This window comes from Chrysemys picta, chromosome 3 (genome assembly GCF_011386835.1).
Source record: "Chrysemys picta bellii isolate R12L10 chromosome 3, ASM1138683v2, whole genome shotgun sequence".
Classification (NCBI taxonomy): domain Eukaryota; kingdom Metazoa; phylum Chordata; order Testudines; family Emydidae; genus Chrysemys; species Chrysemys picta.
Window position 1 is genome coordinate 193,885,998 of NC_088793.1, and position 23,036 is coordinate 193,909,033.

At 43.3% G+C, this 23,036-nt stretch overlaps 1 protein-coding gene across 2 annotated transcripts in view; it reads left to right on the forward strand.

The window, feature by feature from the left end:
- Positions 1-12,584: 12,584 nt before the first annotated feature.
- PELI1 (pellino E3 ubiquitin protein ligase 1) overlaps positions 12,585-23,036 on the forward strand; it is a 59,072-nt gene continuing 48,620 nt past the window's right edge. Inside the window, exon 1 of one of the 2 annotated variants that reach the window (XM_008172378.4) lies at positions 12,585-12,881. The gene's annotated coding sequence lies outside the window, so the exon portion shown is untranslated. Of the gene's footprint in view, positions 13,355-23,036 lie in introns of both variants that reach the window. The other variant, XM_065589704.1, reaches the window with a different exon arrangement.

Consider the following 23,036-nt stretch of genomic DNA (forward strand, 5'->3'; position numbering starts at 1 on the left):
TATTTTTGAGTGAAAAAAGAGTATTACTCTGTTAGTGTTCAGCCAACTCACGTGGCTTAAATCATAGTTTTAACAGGCCTTCTGCCATATGAGGTCCCAGGCGGAGTGTACAAGGTTTTTTCCAAAACATGCAGAAAAAGATATCGTTGGCTGCTTGTAAATTGAATGCAAACAAAAAACATGTAGAAGTCTGATTTCATGTGCTTTCTTGGGATTCTAGAACTCAAAAGCAGCTTTGTTACTTTAACTTTGCACAGAGTGGGCTCCATTATTGTGACACTCTGTACCTCAAAGTAGCACCCTGGAACCTCCATTTTCACCACTGTGATATGATTATGATATGTTTTGTACAAAGTATTCCTTGTGAAGTATCATTTTGTAAGTCTTGATCTGTTGAACAATAATCTATTGGGCGAAGTCATTTTACTTCTCTGTGCCTCAGTTTTCCCATCTCTGAAATGTATACTTCATATAGGTATGGTGAGGATTCATTAGGTAATGTTTATGAAGTGACTTGATTATAAGTACTAAGTATTATTACATAACACAGCAGGCTGATATGGTAACTCAAAGGTGTAATATGTGGCTTTTATTTCACCTATTATACTTTTTAAGGATGACTTATTGAAGTCACACCTGCCCCTTCCACTCTGCCTGCGGTGCTGTGGGTTGAGTGAGAACATTATCAGCATGTCCTCATCTCCTGTGGCTCATTCTCTGAGGGAGGATGTGTGGGAGTGCAGTAAGCCAACTCCACACATTCAAAAGTCATGAGTCAGGCCCCCCAGAAACCTAAGACTGGCTTAAAAATTAACAGAGTTTAAAAGAAATAACCACTCCTGCCCCCATTTATTATTTGCTTTCAGGTATTTTGAGTCTTTAGTGTTTACATTTTCAAGCTTTTCTCTGCAATCTTGAGGGCTAGAAACTTACTTTAAAAAAAAGCTGAGTCTCATGGAATCATATGACTCCAGGAGCTGGGTCCTTAGAAAAACACCAAATATTGCAGGACTCTCAATAAAATCATGAGTTGGCAACACTGTTTCGTCTGTCTCTAAATACATGTTCTGTTCCCAGGCCTGCCCTTGGGACTCTTACAACACAAAGGTTCCTTCTCTTGAACTCTGAGATATACCTAAGATAAGTTCATCAGTAGATTCCTCTGCTGTTGCTGTATGTACATGATGCTCACCTATTACTCACATGCAAATTATCCCTCCTGGCGGCTAGGTGTTATAGAATCTACACTAGGCATTACATCACCCAGGTGACTTGCATTCTGACGCTCTAGCTGGGGAGGCTAATTGTGGCTTGTCATGGCCTGCGGCACATGTGGAGTTCACCCGGCACATGTGCAGTTCACCCAGCACATGCCAGTGAGGTGATTGATGGCTAAGCCCCTCCCCGTTCTGAATCATTTTTATACTGTAATGAGTGTAACATACAGATGGTATGAGGCATGCTGACTGTGTGTGATGAGACAGATGGTTAGGGATAAGATGCAGTCCATTGGAAGAAAGTGTGACCCTGGAATAAACTTTAGATCTGTACCCACATGCTGAGAAGACAATGAAATGTACACGCAGGCTTTTGAGGGCATACTATACACAGCCTGTGGCAGCGAGCCTCCCAACCCAGACTGAGGCTTGCGTTTCTGTACTAAAAAGAGCTGTGTAGACAGCACTTTTAGGTTGCGGCTCGGGCTGGGGCTCAGACTCTGAAGCTCACCTCCACCTTCCCAGGTGTCAGAGCCCGAGCCGCAACATCAACACAGCAATATTTAGTGTGAGCTCTGCGTCTGTGGACCCAGGCTCGGAGGCTCACTGCCATGGGCTGTGTAAACGTACTGCAGTCTGCAAAGGGGCAACCAATATGCCAATTATTCTATGCACTCTAGGTGAAATTCATCTCTCTGCACAAAGCCGAATAACCATTTAAGCCCTACTTGGCCCCTATTTGGAAGTGGAAGAATGCAGCCACTGCGTAGCTGCACAGAGTCGCAATTATTCCTGGGAGCTTGTCTGTACTTGGAGTAAACTCAGCTGGTACAAATTGCTTTCCATGACTATGTTTGGAGTGTGCTGGCCACCAAGGACTGAATACCAGGTATAGGCACAGGCTTAATTCAACCTGCTGTAACTCCCAGGAAGATTTCAAAATAAAAATCCACCCCCACCTGAAGGGAGTAAGGTGTGGGAAGTGTGGCCCCCGACTCTTCTTTGCGGCTCTGTCTCTACCCCCTTCCCTTTCCTATGGACGTGAAGCCTTGAGTACAGAGCTGAGCTTCCATGGTGCCTGGGCTGAGTGAAGAGAACACAGAGAAGCCACAGCACTCCCCACTCAATGGGTTTGGGGAAGCGTCTACCTTAATTTACTCCCGCCCCACCACACGGAGTGTAGGCCTTCATGTGTGTTTTTTGTGAGTGGTTTATGACATTGCCCAGTTCTGTGAGAGCCCAGGCTAGAGGAACCAATGTGTTGCAAAATTAACCCACTCACTGCACTTTGCAACTGTGTGTGAATTACAACCAAAGGCCAGTCCTGGTGTTTTTCAAGGAAAAAGATTAGTATTTGACTTATACATTGTGGGTAACATTTTCAAGAGCACCTAAGTCCTATTTTCAAAAGTGGCTTAGGCAGTTAGGAGCCTAAGGCTAATTGAAAATCAATACGACTTAGATGCCGAAGTACCTAAGGGCCAAATATTTAAAGGTATTTAGGCACCTAGTGGGATTTTTAAAAGCACCTAGGTTCCTAACTCCCTTTGATTTCAGTGGGGGTTAGGTGCCCGTGAAAATCCCAATAGGCACCTCTTACAGGCTGGTGTGGCCAGCTAAACCTGCTCTATGACATGGCCCCTTTAAGGAATAGGTGTTTAGGAGAGCAGCAGACAAGCTGGTGAATGGGGTCTGGTGTTAAGCAGTGAGCTAGCTCCTGAACAGGATAAAAACTCTGAGGAGAGAGAAGGGAGGCTCTGTGAAGCAGGGCTGGAACATGGCTACTGCTGTGCTGGAAAACTGGCTTAAACAGTACACAGCCCCAAAAGGGAAGGCTGTGGAATGTCTTGACCGGGTGAAGGGTCTGGGCCTGAGAGGCCACAGGAGACTGCATCTTTGTAGAGAGTTTAATAAATGGGACCCCAGCAAGGGGAATATGACTTTGGGCTGGGAATAAGTTAGTTGAGAGAGACAAGAGGGAATGCAGGGTACTGTGCCTGCGGGGCCATGTTGTGCCATGAGGCGGGCGTGCTCTGGGTTAGCACCCTGCTACAGCACCAATCAAATACCTTTAAAAATCTGACCCTCGGGCACTTTTGAAAATGCGATTCATCCCCACCTCCATTTTTATTTTTGCTTGAAAGTGTTTTGGAAGCACTGTGGTAATGATGAGCAGGGCACAGCCCGTGGAAATGACAGGCACTATCTCCACATACTACAGTGATGGGTGCTATATAAAATGCTTAAACAGCGGACATTTCCCACTTCCGCCTTTTCCTCTAAGGACCTATCTTGGGGAGGAAATGGGAGCCATTGTTATGGGGACCCAATATATTCACATAGAGAGAATAAATTAACAGTGTCACGGAAGGTAGGGATTCTTGCAACAGAATTTGATCCCGTTCGTGCTGCGCAGTACATGGGATCCTGAATTAGGACTTCAGGATCATGCCCCAACTTTCTGACTAATGTACATTGAAATGGCTAAAGCATTATTCACCCAGCAAACTAACAGTTTCTAATGCAAATGCCAGCACAACTGTAACTAAATGCTATTGATGGCACAACAGCCGAATATACTTGCATTGCTCTCTCAATCATTGCAATTTTCCATCATAAAGTTCCCTTTGAATTCATATCTCTGCAAATAGACCTCAAGATGTTGGATGTTTGCTTATTAATTTACAGCAAATTACACTTCTCAGAAGTTGAGAAGAACGTAATTTAATCCTCGTTTGTGACCAGACTGGTTGATTGCAATGATTACACATCCACCTACTTACCGTGTATGAACACTGCCACAGGTGCAGTACACATTCACATCTGCTCAAAAGTAATGGTAAAGATGAGATTGACTCGTTGGTTTGGTGTGATTTCTAGTTAGGAAGTTGAACTGTTAAGGGACCAAATACTCTTTTGGGTTTATAATATACTCTCTGAGTCAGGAAGTATCATATTTTTAAACCAAATAATTGATAATCATCATAATTACTGTGCTCCTTAGCTAGCCTTTTGTTACAAAGCTGCAACCTTACACCAGCAAACCGTACCGTAAATATTGACGTGCATGACGACGCCTCTATTGAAGAGTTCATCTTGGACTCACAAAGTAAAATATTTTCTTGCATCTGAACTCTGACTAATGATTTAATTACAGATCACCATGTAGAACTGGGGTGATTATCTAGTTAAGTATGAACTGCAGAACATCACTGTAACGGGAGCAGTTGTCCACTACACCAGAATATTTGGTGTCAAAGTTTCAGCGCCTCACAAAATGTTTTCTGTAAAGTTGGTTTAGATTTGTGCTGTTTTAAATAGAAAATCAATTAATATAAAATAAGGAGGTAACTCGAAGCTCCCCTTTGGAGCTGCAGGGGTCCATTTGCAGTGGAAAGGGTATGTTTCCACAGCACAAGGCGGAGGGTGGATTGAGGGAGCTGCGGGAGAGTCTATGTACTCCCAGTGCAGTGTGAAGTTCAGTTCTACAAGAATGACCGGTATACCATTGCACAGGGGGTGAATAGGGGCTGTGCCAGGAAAGAAGTGGGAGATACATGATCTGGGCAATGAAGTGGAGATGTGTTGAGGCCATACAGGGTTACTTCAGCCCTTAAACTGAATTAGTCTCCAGTGTGTTGCTGTGGAACCACTTAGGGTATGTCTACACAGGGATGATAAACCGTGACAGACCCACGTCAGATGACCAGGGCTCTCAGGGCTCGGACTCCAGGGCTGAAAAATCGCTTTGTACACATTTGAGCTCGGGCTGGAGCCCGAGTTCTGGGACCCTGCGAGGTGGGAGGATCCCAGACCTCAGGCTTCAGCCCAAGCCCAAATGTCTACACAGTGAATTTTAGCCATGCCACAGGGCTTTTATCCCCATGTAGACGTACCCTAAGTGGTATGTCTAATACTGCAATTAGACATCCCAGTCCCCACCTTGCAGGGTCCTAGAGCCTGGGCACCAGCCTGAACCTAAATGTCTACACTGCAATTAAACTGCTCCTCAGCCTGAGCCCAAGTCAACTGGCACAGGCCAGATCCGAGTTTTTAATTGCTGTGTAGACATACCCTTAGCGACTTGAGATGAGGACTCCTTTCCTCTAGCCCCCTCTGGCATCCAGTGCCTGGCCTAATACTCAGAGTGTGTGCTGGGTCCCAGATTCTGGGCTGTAAAGCAGTTTAGAAAGACATAATATCTGAACAATAGTCCTTACTGCTTTTTACTCACCCTCTGTAGCTGCAGAAAGATCATAGAAACATATGTTCTTTGCTGGGAACAATAGAGGCTTCCATGTGTCGTTTTATGTTGCCTCTGACTCAGAAAGCCTGTTAGACACAAATGCCAGAACAGTATGTGGCTGTCAGAAAACAGAAACTGTTCATTTAAATATCAAAGACAATTTCAGTGCAGTGTTTTCCCATGTAACAACTTTATATTCCAATGCTGCGAGGCAAACGGGTCTCAAATGAAATGGCTCAGCAGACACGGTATTCCATATAAGAGAGCTGGTTTAAAATTAGACCCACAGAACCAACTTTATTTTGGTTCTGGGTGTGCTCATCTTGTCTGTTTTGTTCCTGGACGAGGAAGATTCTTATATATTATGGCACCATGCTGTCTAGCCAGAGTGAAACAGACTGGGGGGATAATGTGAAATGTACCACGATTACAGAGAAAATCAGCCCCCCAGGCTTATTGCTGGCAGGTAGCTCAGTTAAGAAGTCTGGACTTTAGCGGTGGCTTCCATTGAATTAGTGATAGTTTTACCATGGACTGCAAGCTTCTCTTTCAGGGGGAAGTTGTTAGGTGTGTTTCATGGTTAGGGAGACATCTTTAAAAAAATGAAAGAAACCCCATTTTGGGGCTGCCAAACTTGACTATATCCTCAGTTTCTTTTAATCCTTGATAGAAAAAACCTTTTGAGGATTAGGACTGAAACTCTTTCGGTTAGAACAAGAAAAGTTCTGGAAAGTTGACTGGTTCTTAAGAAAAGGAATAAGCAAATTGCCAGGACAAACGGAATCAAACTGATGAATGAGCAAGGGGTATTTTTAGGCGGATACAAAGGGAACGTAGCAGTTATGAAGTGCCCCTAAAACTTAACCATAAACTATTTGTTATCTAATAGGGAATTGGGCCTAGAACAGAACCATGAGCCATATGTTCCTGTGGCTTGTAGACTGAAAACATAGCAGAAGTTACTACAAAACCTGTCCCAAAATTCTATGCACAAGAAGATAATTTTTACTTGGTTTGGCTGCTAAAGCAACTTTCGACATAAAACTGACCCCATCCAGAAAATCAGAAAACTCTCCAAAAAGGGATGTGATTTGAATAAAATGTGCGGGGAGTCTAGCAAAGGCCAAAGTGCCACTCTGATAAAAACACATCAGTTACTACAGAAAAGTGACAGCAAATTAGTGATGCTCTGAGCAGCAATGTGCAATCAAAATCCACACTCACGGTGGCAAGATATAAATAATTAATTCGGTGGATACCTAAGCATGCAGGGGCCATTTGACAATGGTATGTGTATAGGGGTGCAAACATCACAGATTGGAAGGGTCAAGGAAAAGCTCTGTCCCCCTACACTACATGCTGGATCTTCCCCACACACACGATGAGCAGGTTTCTTTAAATCTCTTCCGTGGTTCAGATGCTACTTATTATAGCATGTCACCTGCTAGTTACTATATGGTCTAGTAACTATATGGTCTAGTTACTGCTAGTTACTATATGGTCTAGTAGACTGAGCACAGGACTGGAATCTGGGATCTCCTTAATTCTTGCTAAGGTTCTGCCCCTGAATTGCCTAGGGACGGTTTTCAGCTCTCTTTGCCTCAGTTTCCCCTGCATAAACTGGGGGTGATAATACTATATGTTCACATATCTACTTCACAGGTATATGGTGAATGATTCGTTATTTAAGGTATGTGCAGTGCTTTGAACTCAAAGTATTATATAAGTGCAAAATATTATGAATGGTTATTATAACAACACAAGCATTATTTTCCCATGATGCATACTAACTTATTCAGCAGATTTTTGCAGCTTCTAATCCTTTCCTTACCTTTTTACCACAGAGAGAAGCACATAGCCCAATGTAAAGAACAGGGGAAGTTGTCTACTTAATATTTTGCCACTCTCCACTTTTTCCTGTCCTGGTGGCAGCACTTAATACAACAATCCCCCCTCCCCCCCCCCCCACCCTCCCAGCCTCACTGCAAGCATCAGATCTGATGTCACACGGGCACACACACACACACGTTAATTTAGTTAGTCACATACATTTTGTTCTTCCTCAGTTGCCCATGTGTCTCTCCCTGACAAAACAGAGAGGCATGTTCACCGTAGAGTTAATGGGAGTTTTGTCATAGACTTCACTGAGAACTGGAAACTGGGAACTGGTCCCATAAAAACCGGAAGTGAGCCCTGTGGAAGATATGGAAGTATATCATCTCCAGGTCTCCCAGCCTCTCTTTCAAAAATCCAACACAAAGTAAATTCAAGATCGCAATTATTAGGACTGTGTCTACATTAGTTTATGTCCTGAAATATGATCCACAAATGCTAACTCTGGTGGTAGCAAAATAGGAGTACTAGTACAGAGAAGACACCAGCGGTCATAGGTGTTTTCAATACCATGGGATCAGTCCTTCAAGGTGCTGAGTAAACTGGCTCAATCCAGCCAAGCACGTAAGCGTATGCTTAACTTTAAAGGGACTAATCAAGTGCATAAAATTAAGCATGTGCTTAAGTACCTTGTTGGATCAGAGCCAGACTGCTCAAACCAAGAGGTCCCACTGACTTTTATGGGCGTGGGTCCAATGTCATCTAATCCCCCTGGTCAGTTCTACACAACATGGTGGTAAAAATATATGTGGCCACCATGTCAATACCAGCCCTCTCCTGCTGCTACATCAGTGCTAGCAAAGATGGGACATTTTTTAGGAAAAAGCCCACCATAGACAAGGCCCCTAATAAAAGGCACATCTGTATATTTTTTCCCATATACAGTACCAAATGCACAGTTAGTTTCACTGTGTAATTTCACATGTATTAAATCATAATAATTTAGTATACAATATATTACATATAATATACTATAATAATTATTAATTGTGGTAGCACTAGGAACCCCAGTCATGGACCAGAATCCATTTGTGCTATAACACAGTGTGGTAAACATGTAGTTGGGAGATAAATAGATGCGGTATATTGTTTAATTCCCCCTCTCCCCCGTCAATTATTCCATCAGGAGTTTCCTTCAGACAAAATAAAACATGTTATTTGAAATTAATTATAAAACAAAATGTTCCAAGGAATTTAATTTTTTTTAATTCAGATTTTGGTAGTGGTTTTCTACATATGAAAAAAATCTGGTTCATTGACATTTCTTTGTGTATATTTAAATATATACAAGAAAGAGAAAATAAGATCAGAGGCCACATTCAGGTCATGATTTTCCGTAAGCTGGGGGAAAAAATAGAACAAAGTAAACGGATGTGTTCTTTTTTCCACCACCACAAGGGTACTTCAGGTGAAATAGTACTCTAGTCATTCAGAGTATGTATTTTGCCCAGACCAAGTGATCTATGAAAACGGATATAATAATCATCAGCAATAATGCTAGAGTAGTGCTGTGATATACAAAGGCAGAGATCTTTAACCTCTCTCTCTCTCTCTGTATTTTCTGTATGTATGTCTCTGCATATATACACACACACATATACACAGACACATTTGGGCAGGATTTGGCAGCCTGCCATGGTTATGATATCCACCATTATTCATTTCACTCATGAAAAGAAGTAAGATTGGGAAAATACAAAACTATAAGTCTCAGTTGATTGTGTCTTAACATGAAATGAGTTAAGCTTTTCGTTTTTCATGGTACACCTTTACCCTGATATAACATGACCCGATATAACACGAATTCAAATATAACGCGGTAAAGCAGTGCTCCGGGGGGGGGGGGGGCTGCGCACTCAGGCGGATCAAAGCAAGTTCGATATAACGCAGTTTCACCTATAACATGGTAAGATTTTTTGGCTCCCGAGGACAGCGTTATATTGGGGTAGAGGGGTAGTTGCTCTGTTCAGTGTGTAGATTTGATTCACAAAATGAACTCTCAACTCTACTACATAATATCATTTAGGAAAAGGTGAGGAAAGTATCTATATTTAGGTGGTCATAAGGAAACACTCCATAATTGTCTATGCAAGGCTCTAGTGAACATTTTAATGTAGAATCCATGCAATTTTGTACACAGTAACATCAGTGAAAGAGGAAACAAAAGCTCTGCCATGTAAATAGCCCACAGAAATCAGAACCTCCCCCACTAACCTAACCAATCCATACAACAAAGTAGGGTGTAGCATCTGAAATCTAAAGATTTTCACCTACTCTATCATTCTGGGTCTGTCAGCCACCCTCACGCTCCCCAACCCTCCCCCTGACTTCAAATATATCTGCCATATAATCCAAGTTCCTCCTCTGCATCTGTAGCAACATGCTAGAATCCTCCCTCGTCCTCCCATCTTTGGGATGAGAGTAAACCAGAGGTCTTAACTGTTTATGGTAATTAAAGATCCTAAGGCACTTTTTACACAAAAGAGAGGTGTTAACCTCAACCAAATTGCAGCTTGGGTAAGGATAGTCTTCCTATCTACATTTCCCCCTGTAGTTTCAAATGGATAAAATATCCTTCACTTCTGTCCCAAACTGCTGTATAGTGTAACGCTGTGCTTTGGCACAGTTGACATATTTCGTCTGGGAGATAGTTATATTTAATTGGTGAAAGAAGTGATTCCTATATATGGCGTGTACCAGTTCAGTTCAGTTTGCTCTGGGATGAAAAATGCTATCAAATAGGGGTTAAAGTATAAGGGAATGGGGAAAAAATGCTTCCGTACTCACTGTGTGTTTGTACAGCATCTAGTACAATGAGGTCTCAACTGGGCACTCTGGGTGCTACTGTAATATATGTAATTATTAATAATTGATATTCATACATCAGTAGTTGGTACGTACATATTTGTGAGTGTGTATCATCATCACCACTACAATGATCAGTTACTTGTCATATCATACCACCATCTCAGGTGTATCTCATGGGAATTCTCATACATCATTGAATAATCATTTAATAATTTCACTGTCTCTGTTTAAATATGTATGTCTCTGAAGCTGTTGTTGATGAATCACAGCTGGTGCCTTTTGGATCTGAGTCAATTCTTTTCCTGCCTTCTATTTCCAATATATCTTTCATTGCTTCATTGTAGGGTGCCTAACTCATGTAATGCTGAAGGGTCTATTAGTAGCACTCCAGGATCCGAAGAATCATGCCTAATTTTTTTTATATACATATGCATCCATTTAAACCAATTACAGATACACACAATCATTATATTTACTTGTATCTTCCTTGATGGAAAAAGGGAAAAGTTAGTTGTTTATGTTCGCCAGGAATAAAAATCTGGAGTTGATCAGCTTTTTATTTTCCCTCTACAACTATAGGGAGATGAGAGTCGTGGTGGGATGTATTTTAAGACTTCATAGACCACACAGGGCCCTTGGGATGCACATTGTGTCTCTGATTAACTGGATGGGGGGGAGGAACCTATAAAATCTAATCATAATATTTTGCACTTATATAGGGCCTTTTGTCTGAGATCTCCAAGCTCAAACATTTACTAAGCCTCATGACCCCACTGGCAGGCAGGTAAGTTGTTCTCCCCAGCTGTGGGTGAATTGTGGCACAGATAAATTAAATGACCTGCTGCTGTTCTGGACGGTTTTCTCTGGAATTGTCCTCATTTCAGCAAAGCAACCCAGGGCTCAACAGAGTCCTAAAATTACTTTTGAGAGTCACACAACATCATCACCATCACATGATTAAGTTTGTATCATAGCGTGGCATTTGCCTCAGATGTGACTAGGTTGTTTTACATCCAATCCTTGTGGCTCAGCAGTTGGATTTGTAGCTCTGCCATGGACTTGTTGTATGACTTTGGACAAGTCAGTTTCTCTGTCCCTGTTTCCCACTCTGTAAAATGGGCATTGGAGCAATAATACCCACACCCAGGGCTAAGGTGACCGCCTTCCTTTCAAGGAAATGAATTACAATTGCACGAAAATATGAACCCACCCCTCTCTGAGGCCAACCCTCACCCCTGAATTATTTACTTATTTTAAATATGATTATTAAGTCAATCGTGATTTTTTTTAGGCTTGTCTTTTTAGGCGATTTTCGAGCGCTTGAGTTTGGCAATGCTGCTCCAGTCAGGCATCCCCAATTGGCAGTTGCTTCACAGTGCATTGCTCTGAGACTCCCGTGGGCAGATGCGCTCAGCTAGCGTGGCATCAGGCTTCCCAACCCATTGCCCTGGCTTCCCGGGGCAGATTCAGGTTGGATACAAACAAGAGGAAGTCTCCTTTTTCACCCAGTGCACAACTAACCGATGGAACATATTTCCATGGGATGTTCAGAAGTGGATTAGGGATTTGTGGGGCCCTGGGTCAGAGCAAGTGGGGGGACCCCTCCCCATCCCTTCCGCCTGCAATCCCCCCCAGCCCACCTGTTGGGGAAATGGGGTCGAAACGCAGGGGCTTTCCCCGCCCCATCCCTTCACCCGGCGCTCCAGTTGGGGAGTGGGGTTGGAGTGCAGCAGCGCTGGGCAGGCGGAGCTGGTCACGGGGACACCCATTTTTCCAGGGGCCCCCAATTGGCCAGGGGCCCTGGGCATGGACCCCGTTGGCCCAGTGGCTAATCGGCCACTGGCTGTCATGGTCAAAAAGTATAACTGGGTTCCGAAAAGAATGAGATAAGTTCACAGAGGATAGGTCCACCAAGAGCTGTTATGGTGTGGGACACAGCCCCATGCAGGGGGCTGGAGGGGGGCGACTAGGGCGACCAGACAGCAAATGTGAAAAATCAGGACGGGGGTGGGGGGTAATAGGAGCCTATATAAGAAAAAGACCCAAAAATCGGGACATCTGATCACCCTAGGGGCGACCCTCAGCCTCTGACTGCCGGCAGGCAGCGGGGAGTGGAAGACGGGATGGATCACTCCATAGTTGCCCTGTTCTGTAGGCTTTCCTGAAGCTCTGGCACTGGCCAGCGTGGGAGCCAGGCTGCTGGGCTAGCTGCCCCACAGTCCGGCAGCTCCCGCACCCGCCGCCCAAAGGGCTGGGAACCTCCTCTGGCAAAATCAACCCCGCGGTGAGGGCAGAGACTAACCACCCAGCGCCCACGCGGGGGGGGGGGGGGGGAAAGAACTACAACCCCCATGATTCCCCGCGCGATGGCGCGGAGTGATGAGGTCACCGCACCCCCGCCCACCCTGTGGGGTGTTAGAGCCACCGCTACCGCCACCGCCGACCCAGAGCGCTGGAAGCTCGTTGGCGGTTGGTAGCTCGCGCTCGCGTCCGCCTCGATCCCGGCCACAAAGGGAGCTCCCCGATCCGTGCCGCAGCTCTGCCGGCTGAGCGGGAGGCGCTCTGGGCTCCGCGCGCCAGCCCGGAACTTCTCCCCCCTTCCCCCTTGCGGGGGGTCTGGACCCATAGCGGCGGGGGCGCGCCTCCGGCCGCGGGGCTCTCTGTCGGGGTTCGAGCCGCACGGAATCGCCACGGTGGGCGCCGCTGGTGTGGGCCGGGTGAGTGTCGGGACTCTCGGCCGGGACGTGTTAGCCCGGGGGTGGGGGGGCGGGTCAGACATCCCCTCTGGTGCACTCAGCTGTCCCGGGCTGCGTCCCCCACTTCTTGGCACGGTGCGTGGGTCTGTGCCGACACCTCCCTCTCTGGGTCGTGCTGTTCATGCCGGTCCTCCCAGGGGAAATTCCCCAGGCTCCCGAGTGTGGCCGCCCCCACTCCTAGCCCCCAGCCTCCCCGGGTGTGCTGCTGAGCACGGTCCTTTGTCACGGAGTGGCCGCTGAGAAAGCGCCTCTGGCTTTGTTTCAGTCCTTGAAAACTTCATTTAGTTCTTGTCCCCAAAACAAGATGCGTCTCCTGAGCTCTGACTTCATTTCCTTTTTGCGCAAATCCCGGTTTGAACCCGGTTAGTGGAGCGGCATGGGAGCAGACGGGCGAAAACCAAACAAAGGGGGATTTTGTGTGCGTGTGGTCAGCTGTACGTCGTTATTTTCCTGTATGACAACATATTTTGCTACTGTTTACTTGGGAAGAATCCTCATAACCGATAAGAGAGTTGATTTTTTTTATTCTGTTCTTTCTATTTTTAAGCTTCCTTAGAATTACAATGTACAGACCTATTTTTCTGTGCCCTTCTCCTGTATTTTATGGCTCGTTTACAAAGGATCTGTGATCCAGCACAGCTTTAGTTTGCCAGAAGAAACAAAATTGTGCAACCTACATCCTCACACTCTTTACTGGAGTAAGCAGTGTATTTCCAGAGGTAAAATAACTGGGAGACACTATTATTAAAAAAGGAGATGAATTTAAAAGGCAAAGAGGAAGAACAGCTATATTTTTAGATGTGATTCCTTCCCATCCCCCCACCCCAAAAATCTCTTTCCACAGGAAGAGTGGCCAATACTCTTATACTGATAACTTTCAGCTTTCTTAAGTAAATGTGACCCAAAATGTGCAGTTATCTTGATCTCTGCTACACATAGTCCCTTGCATATATACATGCCCACTGTAGTTTAACAGTAGTGCTTTGTTTTTTCATATTACCTTCAAAGGCCTTGCGTTTGTTTTTGTTGTATTGATTGGACTGACCGTTTAAAATCTACCACTTTGTAATATTTTATAATTGTAGTTGGTAATAGACTGAACTGGAAAGGTTGCTCCTGAACATGCTCAGCAAAATGATGATTTCTCCCCCCCCCCCCCCCATCTTGAATTTGCAAGGTGGGGGGCGGGGAGAAGGTTGAGTGTTTTTTTTTTTTTTTTTTAACATAAAATGTTGCAAAATAGGAAAGCTGTAATGTCCTGTTACGATGATTGGATTTCGCACTTTGTACGCAGTAAATGTGTTTTGCGTAACCTACACTGAAGGTTTCCTATGCAAGTTTCCTGAATTATTTATTTTGAGGAGTAGAACATGGTTCATGTTAAGAATTTTTTTTAAAAAATTTAATTTTATTTGTAAATGTGACTAGTGATTGTGGTTGTCTCCATTTTTGGGTGCCAAACATAAGATGTCTTTTTAAAAGGCCCGATTTTCAAAAATTGCCGAGTACTCAGTCTGAAAATCAAGCCCCTTTGAGGCTCTCAAGTTGGACATCTAAAATCGCTAGTTACTCTTGACCAAAGCATATAATATGGTTGTTAATGAATTTTAATAATCTAGAATTAGCTAGCAAAGAGACTTAGTTTTTATGCGCCAGTTTTTAAACTAATTTTATTTTAGAGGACATAGAATATTGTTACTGTTTTGGGGAAGTGCTTAATTGGGGGGCGTTAGTCAGATATAGGAGGTGCAGCAAGTCAATGGTCTAGGAATTATTTCAGGGAAGTTCTGTCGCCTGTGTTATACATGGGGTTAAATTAGATGATCACAATGGTCCCCTCTGGCTTTGGAATCTATGAATTGCACTAGCATTTTACCTCTGAGATCAGAGTTCAAAAATAATTACTGAGGTTCCAAATGAAAATGAGTTTGTTTAGTCTTCTCATAATCCTGATTTCAGTATATTAGGAAACCATTGTACAGTTTAGCATCAGTGTTATTTGCTTCTCCTGTCAAGAAGCCCCAAACTGAAAACAGGACTGTTTAATGTCAGGGTTGAGGTACAGTGGTAGAGCTGTGTAGGACAACTGAGCACAGCATCTGCCTCAGGCCAACAGTATTTGTACCTCCCTTTTGTGAGTAGTAAATCTAGTCCTAATATTTTTTCTATGAAAGAAGAAAAAAGCCTTGTTTAAAAAGAATTGTGGAATACAACAAGTAAGCTAGTTTGAAAATTAAGGCCATGTCTAAACTACAAAATTATGTCGACCTAACTTACATTGGTTACTAAATCGCTTGTTTGGGGGCCTCTTGTTTTGGTGATGCGTGTCCGCACCAGGAGCACTTGTATCGATTGTATTGTTGGTGTGGGGCATTGTGGGACAGCTCCTGAAAGCCAGTAACAGTTGATGTAATCAACGCAGTGTCAGCATAGACACTGCATCGATCTAATTATATCGACCGTGACCATACGCCGCTCAGGGAGGTAGTGTTACTGAATTGGCATAGAGAGCTGCTTACGTTGGCGGGAGCCAAATTTAAGGGAAGACACTTCCACAGCTAGATTGACACAAGGCAGCGTACATTGACCTAACCCCAGTAGCGTAGACTAGCCCTAAAGCTGTTTGCAGATACTGAACTCTTTATTGATTGAAAAATGGGATGGAGAGTTGACATTGATTTCTCTAGTTAGGGGCAGTGTCAAAAATCAAACTCCAAACATTCATTTCGGAGTGCAGTAAAGTAGTATACAGCAGTTGCTTCAAGGTTTAAGCCTTTTGCAGCACATCAGCTATTATGAAGTACTGTGCTGTTTGTACAAAGAGGCTACTCTGGCACTGCGTACCTTATTGCTTAGATCACAAAAGTTCTCTGACTGTAGATGGTATTAGCAGAGAGAGCCCAGGGTGTTTGTTTCCAAACTTTCATTCCTTAATCTCTAGATTCACAACTGCACTGACAAACTGTCTAAGGAAATGACAGTGAAGAGCTGGTGTAGGAACTAGGTCAAGCACTGGTAAATACTGCTGAGCCAGTTTCAGTGGAACAAAGTGAGCATGTTTCCATCTGATCTAGTTTGTTTCATTTCAGTTTACTTGTCACAGGATACGTGTGTATATTGCACACTGCAACCAGAGGCCATTAGTTTCACTAAAATTGGTGTTGCACCCTTGATTTGGTACTTAGTGTATCTGGGTAGACAGAGTTAATGGTGAGGGAGGGAAGAGTTTTTTGCATTTGTCTTAAGGGCCTAATCCTAGGAGATTCCAAGCACCCACAACTCCCATCAAAGTCAGTGAGAGTTGAGGGGGCTCAGCATCATGCAGACTTGGACCATATGTTCCTTCCTTTTCTTCTCCTCTGTGCTGCCACTACCCTTCTCCTTGATGTTACTAGATTCTGAGGTAGTTGCGGGGAGGAGGGGGGGGGGCAGGGACAGGGAATTGGCAAATACACACACCACTCTCATGTTTTCACCCCACCACAAAACAAAATTTATTGGTATCCTAGATTTCTCTAACATTCTTCCAATAGACCTGACATAACTCATCAGCACGAACTACTTGAAAACAGTGTTTCTAGTTTGACATACAACTAGTAGTGATGCCTTCAGAAATCATGTCATCTTGTGTTTTTAGTCTATCTTTGTGTTTTTGTTTTTTACTGGAAATTCCTGACGAAACTAAAACTTTTTTATAACAGGCCCAAAATAACATTAAAAAACTTCAAATGTAATTATGAAGGAACTGAATTTTGGCCTGTTGCTTTTTCACTTTAAATGCAGTAAGAATCCTATGTTTCCAACATAGAAAAATGATTGTCTTGAATGAACCCCTGGCAGATTCAGAAAAGAACATATTAAATATAATTTGAAAATAATTAAATGTATAGTAATTCACTTTCAAAACCTCTGTATGCTGTGATGGATCCCATTGGTAGAGAGACATATGCCACCTGCATTCTAACCATCTTCCCTTCTGCTTCACCTGTCTCAAATCTGAATATGATTGGCCTGTGAGGAAGAGAGTATTTAGGAGTCACTGTCTTGCTGGCTTTATAAAGTCCTACCAAACCTTTGATAGAACTGTTGTGGGGAAAAATAGTAATCTCCTTTACAACCCAGCATTTTTCTGTATGACCTCCAATAGTGCACAGCCAAATCAGGCCCTTGCTCTCCGTGGGAATGGTGCACCCGAGCCTCACAAAGTGTAGTGATGTGATATCCTTTCCAAGGCCCAGTTTACACTTACACACACACACACCTGTGATCTCTGATCCTATGCCAATATCTAGCACGTGGCCAGCTATCTGAGGTGAATCACAAGCACTCCCCCTCTGCTCTCTAGTGGAGCAGGGAGCAGCAGATTTCAGCTATGCATCCCACAGAGGCCAATGAGACTTTTGGTATGCCCCTCTGCATATTGGCAGTTCAGCAATATCAGCCAAGTTGTGTTTTGTCCAAGTACTAATATTTAGGCCTGTAATTCATTAATCACATAAGCCTCCATCTTATCAAAGAGGGGCTTAAGAGGTGACTTGATCATGGTCTGTTAGTACTGACATTTCTGATAGTAGAGAGCTATTTAACCTAGCAAACAAAGGCATAACAAAATCCGGTGTCTGAAGCTAGATAAATTCACGCTAGAATTGAGGAGCAAATTCTTAATAGTGAAGGTAATGAACTATTGGGACAGTTTACCTAGGGAAGTCTTTAAATCAAGATTGAGTGTCTTTCTAAAATCATATTCTCTAGTTCAACCACAGGGTGGTATGGCTTTGATATAGGAATTGCTGGGTGAAATTCTATGGCCTGTGTTATTCAGGAGGTCAGACCAGATGATCATAATGATCCCCTCTGGCCTTAAAATCTATAATAATCCTTCCTAATCAAACTTGTCCCTTTAAGCAGTTCACCATAAATGATTATAGTCTCCCTTGCACACTAATTCTTCCACTTGGACATATTTAGCCATTAGTCTTTCAAGTATACTTTTGCAATTATGTATCACTTTGTTCGTCTTCAGAATGCTTTACAAACATTAAAAATCTCCCTCTTTCCCTTGAGCTAGGATAGCATCCCCATTTTACACATGAGGAAGGGTCATGGAAACTGAGGCACAAAGAATAGGGCCTGGTATTGCATCCATTAAAATCAGTCTGTGCTTCCCCATTAATGTGGGGGGTGGCGGGGGACAGGTATAGGCCTTAAGTGCTTTACCTCAGGCCATTCATTAAATTGGTGCCAGAACCACTATTAGAATTTAAGGAACCAGAAACTCCAGATCTTGTGTTTACATCACACCTCTGTTGAAGGCTGTAAATTTGCACCATTTGTGACTGTTTTCTCCACCCTGAATCATTGATCACTGTGTTTCTTGGTCATCAGTAGGGCCCTACCAAATTTATGATCCATTTTGGTCAATTTCATGGTCCTAGGATTTTAAAAAGTCATGATTCTAGCTATTTAAATCTGAAATTTCACAGTGTCATAACTGTAGGAGTCCTGACCCAAAAGGGGGTTCTGGGGTTCACAAAGTTACTTTAGCGGGGGTCACGGTATTGCCACCCTTGCTTCTGCGCTCTTGGTGGCGGCAGCACTGACTTCATAATTGGGCAGCCAGAAAGTGGTGTCTGCTGAAGGCAGACCTGTCACCAGCAGCTGCGCAGAAGTAAGGATGGCATAGTATGGTATTGCCACCCTTACTTCTCCACTGCTGCAGGCATGATGCTGCCTTCAGAGCTGGGTGCCTGGCCAGCAGCTGCCGCTCTCCGACCACCCAACTCTTAAGGCAGCGCAGAAGTAAGGGTGGCAATACTGCAATGCCCCTACAAAAGCTTTGTGACCCCCGCCCTCCCATAACCTCCCTTTGGGTCCAGATCCCCAGTTTGAGAAAGACTGATCTCCCCATGAAATCTGTGTAGAATAGGGTGTACAGAGAAGACCAGATTTCATGGTCCGTGACATGTTTTTCATGGCCGTGAATTTGGTAGTGCCCTAGTCATCAGCAGTATTAAACAACTTAAATGGTGGGTTTGTAGCCAATATAGTTGTAAACTTGTCTGAGTACTTCACTTAGATCCTCGGCATTTAAAAAAAAAATTCATATTAAATCCTAAAAGAAGTGGCCTCTAAGGAACTCCCAAGAAGGGTCGTAGGCTTTATTTCTGTTAGTGCACTTTCAGATTCTCTCTGCACATTGATCACTACTCTATTGTATCAGTAATGCTACCTTAATACACCCTTTCCATTTTTCAAATGTTTTTACATTTCACTATGCCACTTATGCAAGGATGTGGATTGCTTTAACAGTGTTTTAACACAAGGTTCAACTGGGAAAATATGACAACAAAACTGTCACTTCATGTAGCTAAACCAAATGTCTGGTATGTGGTTAGGAATCTTTTTAAAATGTATCACACATGTGGCTTACTATAGAGTAATTCACTTCCTTTCAAAGAACTTGTAGCTTGTTTTCCTTCTATTATGCACCTCTTGGGATAAGCTGCTAATTCTAAAAATATGTCAGTTCTGCTGTTTCCCATCATCCGCTGTAATTTTTTTTTCTTCTCCTTCATTTGGCAATAGTTTGCTTTTTCCCTGAACTGCTTTAAATACTCTAAGGAATACTTAAACATGGTAGAAAATAAAATGCAGCTAGTAATTCAAGTTGTTGTGATTGGATTATTGTTTCAGAGTAACAGCCGTGTTAGTCTGTATCCGCAAAAAGAACAGGAGTACTTGTGGCACCTTAGAGACCAACAAATCCACTAGAGCATAAGCTTCCGTGGACTACAGCCCACCTCCTCGGAGGTGGGCTGTAGTCCACGGAAGCTTATGCTCTAGTGGATTTGTTGGTCTCTAAGGTGCCACAAGTACTCCTGGATTATTGTTGTATTTCATTGGATAATCAAAGGTAACTTTAAACGTGCATTGCTAAATGTGGGAGTGTACAGTATGTTTAGTGCAATAGACATTACTTAACTTAAGTGAGGTATATTTTTGGTTCATTTTTTAAATGGAGTACGCAATACCTTTTTTGGAAGTCGGGGGCTTGACACTTGTTTCTGAGTTGGGGGAGAGATTATGTTGTCCAAAACCTCATGAGATTTTTTTTTTTTTAAATCTGTAGCATTTGTTGTCGTATGGAAGAAAAGCCTTGCATTTCCATGTTTGAAACCAGAATCCAATATCCAGTGAGCCATTGGTTCTGCGTTAGTGTTACTAAGTTAACCATCATTGTAATTCAACTGCAGTTTTAGAAAGGCAAACACCACAAAAATACATACAGCTTTCACAAATCAGTGTGATGATTGCATGGGCCAAACTTGTTGGTTGCATATTGACTTAGAAGGTAGTCTTCCTATCTCAGAAAATGAATATAGTCTGGCATTCTTTCTTCTGTAATTTATTGAGTGGTAGATAACCTGGCCTCAAACTTAAACTACAGCCTCGTGCACCTACCTCATTTTCTGCCACGAGTGATGTGTAATTAAAGGAGTTTTGTGTTTGGATGAAGGGTGGGTTAAGAGGGAATAATTAGAGTTTTCACCAGAGGTTGAGATTAGAGTACATGTACTCATGTTTGCTGTGCCACCTTGAATAAATGTGCCTGTAAAGTGACATTTAAAGTCACAGTTAAAGCTTTTGCCCCCTTTATTGTTTCATAAGAGTATAAAGAAAACCTCACACACCAAGGCCTTCTTTTGCCAGAGAAGTTATTTTCAACTTGCTTTTTACCTGAGAAATAACAGGTATTATCTACTCCATTTTTGAGAGAGGATTTGATTATTGGAGAACTAGTGAGATTATTACATCACTAGTGATGGAAAACCAAGCAATTGAGACAGGAAGGGATAGTAGCCAAACCAGTTAAAATCATTTTAATACCTATAAATAAAACTTCTGAAATACATCTGGGAGGAAATACATTTGTTAAAGATTCACCCCGGCTCCTTCAATTAAGGGCTAGCAGATATTCTCTGGTCCTCCAAGGAGACCCCCAGCAAAAACAGTGCAGACAATTTAACGTTCTCCATATATTTCTAAGATAAGATCTTTCAGGCCTTTTTTTAAGTCGGTATGAAATATCACTGACAATTCTTATGTTACCTGTCCTTCCAGCATGGGTCATAAAGGAAATCAAAATTCTTGAGCTGCCATAAAATGGGCTTGCAGAAAGAATGAATTTGCTTATCTGAACTATGTAGATAGAGCCTCATCCTTTTTCCTACCTCCATCCATCCCTTCCTTCCTGAATAATAATTTCAGCAATCATGCGATTAGAATGCTCACACTTATTGGATAATGACAGTGTTTTATGCCCAGTGTCATGTTTCTGCACATGCTAGTATAAGTAAGCACATTGCCATATGTAATTGTTCTTTTTATATTCTGGAGCTGGTAGAACAAGTTACATAATGTGTTCGAATCTACATTAAAATCCTAGACAAACAACTGATCACTCATTTCTTTCCCTAGTTCTGCCCACAGCTTTCTGAGTAGCAGATGTGAAACGGAGTAGATTCTTGTAAACATAACACTGTTGCTGGGGAAAACTATAGGGACCCCATGAAGACAATCTAGTCAGCTTCAGTAAATGTGTTTAAAAGTAGCTTTACCTGCTGCACCTGTTTCCGAGTCCTGCTGCCAATATTTGAAGTTTCGTAATTGTATTTTTCCTATTTATAATATTTCCTCGCTGCTCTGAAAGACCCACACATTCAGCAGGGGAAACCCCTGACTATACAGGGGAAATTGTCTGTAAAAATAGAGAAATAATATCTTTCTCTGATCTTTCAGTTACTGAAATCTTAAATCAGCTCTCCTCTCCAAAACTCAAGTTGGCAGTGTCTCTATGAACAGCAGCAGAAATAGGTATCTGTTCCAAGATGGTGAAGGGAGAGTTAACCCTTGCCTTTTCTTACAGCCAGGAGAGGCTGGGAAGAAGAGTAGAGGTGCATGTGTGGTAGGGAGAAGCAAAGAGCTCATATTTTCCAACAGGCCATGTGAACACTAACATTCTGTGGCCTTAAAGGGCCAGGTTGTGTCGGGGTTTGCAAGGAGAGGGGATGGTTCAAAAAGCATCCTGTCTTGCATCTCTCCCACACTGGCCAGGTAAAATCACAGGCCCTGGTCTAAGCTAAAAAGTTAGGTTGACCCAGCTACATTGCTAAAGGATGTGAAATCCACACCCTGAATGATGTAGTTAAGCCAACATAGCCCCCCCAATGTAGATAGTATTAGGTCAATGGAAGGATTCTTACATCAACCTAGCTACCACTTGTCGAGGAGGTAAGTTACCTATGACCATAGGAGAACCTCTCCTGTCGGCTTGGGTAGTGCGTGCACTGAAATGCTACAGTGGTGCTGCTGCAGCAGTCTCCTGTAGTGTTTCAAGTGTAGAGAAGCCCAGGGTCTACTCACTTCTAGCACCTCCTGGGGAGCAAGATACCCCAAAAGGAGATGTGGCCATGATATTTTCTTGCACTAGCCTCTTATGTTGGCCATGGAGAGAGTGTGGACGTGCTCCACCCTGACTCCCTGGGAGCAGATGGATTGTTCGCTCCATTCCTGTGTAAGCCACATTGAGCCCTATATATTTTTATCTCCATCTTACAGATGCGAAAACTGCGGTGCAGAGTGACTAGGTGGCCTTGCTGTGTGATGACTTAAGATTTGTCTACATTTAGAACTGTTAATGCTTTGGAGTAGAATCATAGAATATCAGGGTTGGAAGGGACCTCAAGAGGTCATCTAGTCCAACCCCCTGCTCAAAGCAGGACCAATTCCCAACTAAATCACCCCAGCCAGGGCTTTGTCAAGCCGGGCCTTAAAAACCTCCAAGGAAGGAGACTCCACCACCTCCCTAGGTAACGCATTCCAGTGCTTCACCACCCTCCTAGTGAAATAGTGTTTCCTAATATCCAACCTAGACCTCCCCCACTGCAACTTGAGACCATTGCTCCTTGTTCTATCATCTGCCACCACTGAGAACAGTCTAGATCCATCCTCTTTGGAACCCCCCTTCAGGTAGTTGAAAGCAGCTATCAAATCCCCCCTCATTCTTCTCTTCTGGAGACTAAACAATCCCAGTTCCCTCAGCCTCTCCTCATAAGT